Source organism: Spermophilus citellus, assembly GCF_964194105.1.
Source record: "Spermophilus citellus genome assembly, chromosome: 3".
NCBI classification, from domain to species: Eukaryota; Metazoa; Chordata; class Mammalia; order Rodentia; family Sciuridae; genus Spermophilus; species Spermophilus citellus.
The window spans coordinates 12744711-12749550 of NC_138184.1; the positions used below are offsets into that span (position 1 = coordinate 12744711).

A 4840-nucleotide genomic window follows, 5' to 3' on the forward strand; every position below is an offset into this window, starting at 1 on the left:
AACATACCTAGGGACAAGACAATAGGTCAGGAGAAAGGGCAGAACTAGAGAAGACACATCTGCTATTTCATTCTAAAAATTCCCCACTTGGCTGTAGGTACATTGGATATCTCCTCTTGTGAATTGCTGATTTTTGACCTTTGGTCATTTTTTTCCTTTTGAAGTGTATGATCTGTCATGTGCCTTGACACAAGGAAGAGGAACAGTGGGAGGGAGGAGAGGAGGGATAAGGGAGGTATTGGAAACTAAAGTGGAGCAAAATAGATTCCCTGTATGTGAGATTGTGTCAAAATGACCCTAACAGTGCTGGGGCGGGGGCTTAGAGACAGAGTGCTTGCCTAGCAGGTGTGGGCACTGGGTTCAATTCTCAGAAAAAAAATAAGTAAATAAAATACAGGTATTGTGACCATCTACAACTAAAAATATTTAATGACCCCAACAACTATGCATCACTGCAATGCAATAATTACAACATTAAAAATGTAGATTAAGAACATGATATCACAACTTTGGTGTTTTGGGCAAATTTATTTTGCTGCTTATGGTTTGTGCTGGGCACTCAGCGAGGGTCACTGGGCTTGGAATACTGCTAGGACAAAGGCTAGCCTTTTCCTCCTGGAGAAAAGATACCTGGGCTTGCAAGGTCCTGTTCCCCTGGATCCACGTCAGCTCACTCTCTGCCCTCACCTCTTCATGTTCCTTCCACCCCTTTGCCTTATCTCTTGTTTTTTCTCACTCCCCATCCTTCTCTATTTCGTTTTTCCCCTGTGTTGAATGCACAGATTTTCATGCTCCCTTTAAAACACAGGGAAAAAGAGAGGCATTTTTTTTATTTCTTTCTTAATGACAATAGTGGGATGCATTACATTCATAATTATCCATTCACAGCACAATTTTGCATATCTCTGTATATAAAGTATGTTAAAGCCAAATTATGCGATTATACATAAACTCTTATTGATTTTTTTTGCATTACAATTCTTAATACCCCTTTATACCACAATTTATGATATCTATGTTTGTATATTAGGTGGGTTCACTCATTTATTCATGGAAAGTCTGTCTAGTGGAATCTCCATGTACCCTGTCCACATTCTTCAGAGAAAAGACAAACTCAGCTGGTTTTGTTGAAGCTCACTACCTTGTCAGGGTGACTGGTGCTGAGAGGCCATGGCAGAAATCAGGCTATGAGAGTGTGTGAGTTTGTGTGTGGGTGTGTGCCTCATGTAGGGCTCAGAAAAGGTGACCTGATCTTATATATTCCAGGTTGATTCTTAGCAGCTAGAGGACAGAATTTATCCCTCAACTGGTAGCAAGGAGGGAATCCTTTTGCAATCCACAGAAAGTGTTTGCAGCAAATCTAAGGGCAAGAAGTTCATGGTGTGGATGAAGGATGCCCTGTACTTTGTAGCCTCAGAGAGCAGTGAGGCCAACTCATTCTTTAATATTCTCTGACACCATCTCTCATCACTCTCCATCTTTTTCCTCCTCCTTGGCAACAGATTTCATTTGTGCCTCAGTTTTTTGAAAGAAGCATGTTCCTTAGGACCTGTGTACTGACTGTCCCCCCAGTGAAGACCACACCACTGAGGATGACTTGTTGTCTCTGTTTGGATGCACCTTTTCCTGCTAGTTTTCCCTGCATTGAAAGTACAACTACCTTTCACTCTTCCTTTTCCCTCTTAGTACCCATCACCATGGGAATTATTAGGTGATTTTAACCATTTATGCTTATGTTCTTTCCCTCTCTTTGGATAATGGGGACTTCTTTGTTTTAACTCAAACCAATTTCTGATCCAATGTGTGAAACATACTTGGTACTCAGTAATTAGTTATTGCTTTATTTTTAAGTGACAGATAAGTATACAAGTTCACAAAAATAACTTTATATTTACATGCATGTATAAATTGTATAATAATTGAACAGGTATGATTGGCTTAATTTTCAGAAACATTTATCATTTCTCTGTGACAAACATTCAAAATCCTCCTCTCTATTTTAAAATAGGTAATATATTATTTTTAACTACAATTAACCTACTGTGTAATACATCACCAGAAGCTATTACTCTTGTCTTACTGTATATTTTCCCCTTGAGGAGCTTCTCCTCATTCCTTTGGGCCCAAAATGTACCTCAGCTTGTGGTGTCCCTCATGCTATGCTGACATTCTATGAGATCAAATTTCTCAGAATCCACACAGGAATGATATCATGCAGCTTTAGTGTTCCTGTACCTGGCTGATTTCACGTCATAAATGTCCACAGGTTCATCTGTGTTGTCTCCAATGCTAAGATTCATCATTTTATTCATAGTCAAATATTATTCCACTGTGTATCTATATAGCCAATAGCCATATGAAATATGCCAAATTTGCTAATCATCTGGGAAATGCTAATCAAAGCTATGGTAGAATATTGCCTCACTTCAGTTGGAAGGGCCATTGTCAAAAAAGACCAAGGATATCAAGGGCCAGTGAGTATGTGGAAAAAAAAAGTAATCCTGTCCTAGAGTTGCCAGGAATGCAAGATAATGAAGCCATTATGGAAAACAATATGGATAATCCAGAAAAGTTATGCAGCAATCCTACTATGGGTGTGCAGCCAAAGAAAATGAAACGGGTATTTTGAAGAAATCTGCCCTTCCACATTGACTGATGCACAATTCACTGTAGCCAAGACACAGAAACAACCAAAGTGTTCATAATAGGGGCTCAATTTACAATACTCAAAGGTCTGGATAATTTTTCTTTAGAATTCTGAAATGCATGACTTCCTAGTGAAAACTTGAGAATGAAACAGGAATTTCCCATCAGAGGTGGCTCAGATCCCATAGGGGACAAGAGCCGCACATGTTCTATAGAAGTTAATTTCATTCCTTTCCTTTGGCTTTTGTTTTTCTTTTTTGAGGTAAATGGATGGTAACCAGGTCCTTGCATATGTTACGCAACCACTCCAACATGAGCTACACACCGGTTGGTCACTGAAATTATGATATACAGCAAAATATGTAGTGTTTCATTTCAATGATATAAGTAATATTTGTCTAGGGACAATTCGTTATGCTCTTTTTCTCATTTCTGGTAGACACATGCATATGGAACCAGAGAATGATACTCAACATTTAGAATTTCTTCTTCTGGGACTTGCAGAGGACCCAGAACTGCAGCCCCTCATCTTTGGGCTTTTCCTGTCCATGTACCTGGTCACTGTGCTGGGGAACCTGCTCATCATCCTTGCCACCATCTCAGACTCCCAACTGCACACACCCATGTACTTCTTCCTCTCCAACCTGTCCTTTGTGGACATCTACTTCACCTCCACCACCATCCCCAAGATGCTGGTGAACATCCAAACACAGAGCAAGGCCATTACCTACGCAGGCTGCATCACCCAGATTCACTTTTTTGTACTCTTTGTTGGGTTGGATGACTTCCTTTTGACTGTCATGGCCTATGACCGGTTTGTGGCCATCTGTCACCCCCTGCACTACATGGTCATCATGAACCAAAGGCAATGTGGATTGCTAGTTCTGGTGTCCTGGGTTGTGAGTGTTCTACATGCATTGTTACAAAGCTTAATGATATTGAAGCTGTCCTTCTGCACAGACTTGGAAATCCCCCATTTTTTTCTGTGAACTTAACCAGGTGGTTCAGCGTGCCTGCTCTGACACCTTTCTCAATGAGGTGGTGATATATTTTGCTGCTGTCTTGTTGACTGGTGCCCCCCTGACTGGCATCCTTTACTCTTACCACAAGATCGTGTCCTCCATCCGTGCAATCTCATCAGCTCAGGGCAAGTACAAAGCCTTCTCCACCTGTGTGTCTCACCTCTCTGTGGTCTGCTTATTCTATGGCACAAGCATAGGTGTGTACCTCAGTTCTGCTGTGACCCAAAATTCACACTCCATTTCAACGGCTTCAGTGATGTACACTGTGGTCACCCCCATGCTGAACCCCTTCATCTACAGTCTGAGGAACAAGGACATCAAGAGTGCTCTGAGGAGACTCTGTGGCACAGGAAGATAAAAATGTTAATTGTGCTGAGACGGAATAAGTTCCCATGTTTGCAGGGCTCAGAGCCTCAGAACCAGAATCCCGGATTGTTCACTGGAATGTGGAATCAGGAATCGGTCCTTCAAAATTAATACAGAGTTTCCATTTCAACTTCGACACATAATCCCCTACACCTTTCATTTTATTGCACACTGTGATCACTATGAAATGCACCCCTTTCCCTTGTCATTTTTCAGCTTGCCTCAAATTTTTCCCACTTTGGATGAGAAATACTTGAAAATTCTCATTTATCCCATAAGATATATTTTTTAGAAATAATCTCAAATGACATATGTCATGCTAAGGAATTTTTCATTTAGCTTAAAATATGTATAATTGCTATTCCTATGTTTAAAACTGCATATAACAACTAAAGTTAATTTTCATAAATTTATTGTGGAAGTAAATCTTAGAAAAATAAATTTTTGATACTGTGGATTGAAATCAAGGTGGTTTAACCACTGAGCCATAGGCACAGCCCTATGATTATTTTCTTAATTGAACAAATAGAGTATGGCATATTAATTCAATTTATGTATACAGTGTGTAATGATCATGTCAGGATAGTCAACAATTCTATTTACTTTATTAATTTCAGAAACATGTATAATTAACATGTAATAATTACGTGTAGGTATAGGTACACCATCATACTTTAATACTTGTGTGCATTAAATGCTGATAATATGAAGATAATTAATGCTTGCATATCTTTCCTAACGACGTCTGCTCTGGAGAGTTTGAGCTCTTCTTTCCCAGTTATTCATAAAAAGATATAAAACATTAC

At 39.6% G+C, this 4840-nt stretch overlaps 1 pseudogene across 1 annotated transcript; it reads left to right on the plus strand.

Annotated features, from left to right (window-relative positions):
- The first annotated feature begins 3095 nt into the window (after window positions 1-3095).
- On the plus strand, window positions 3096-4026 carry LOC308643252 (olfactory receptor 7A10-like; annotated as a pseudogene). Its single transcript has one exon. The product of its transcript is annotated as an olfactory receptor 7A10-like (transcript).
- Window positions 4027-4840: the final 814 nt, after the last annotated feature.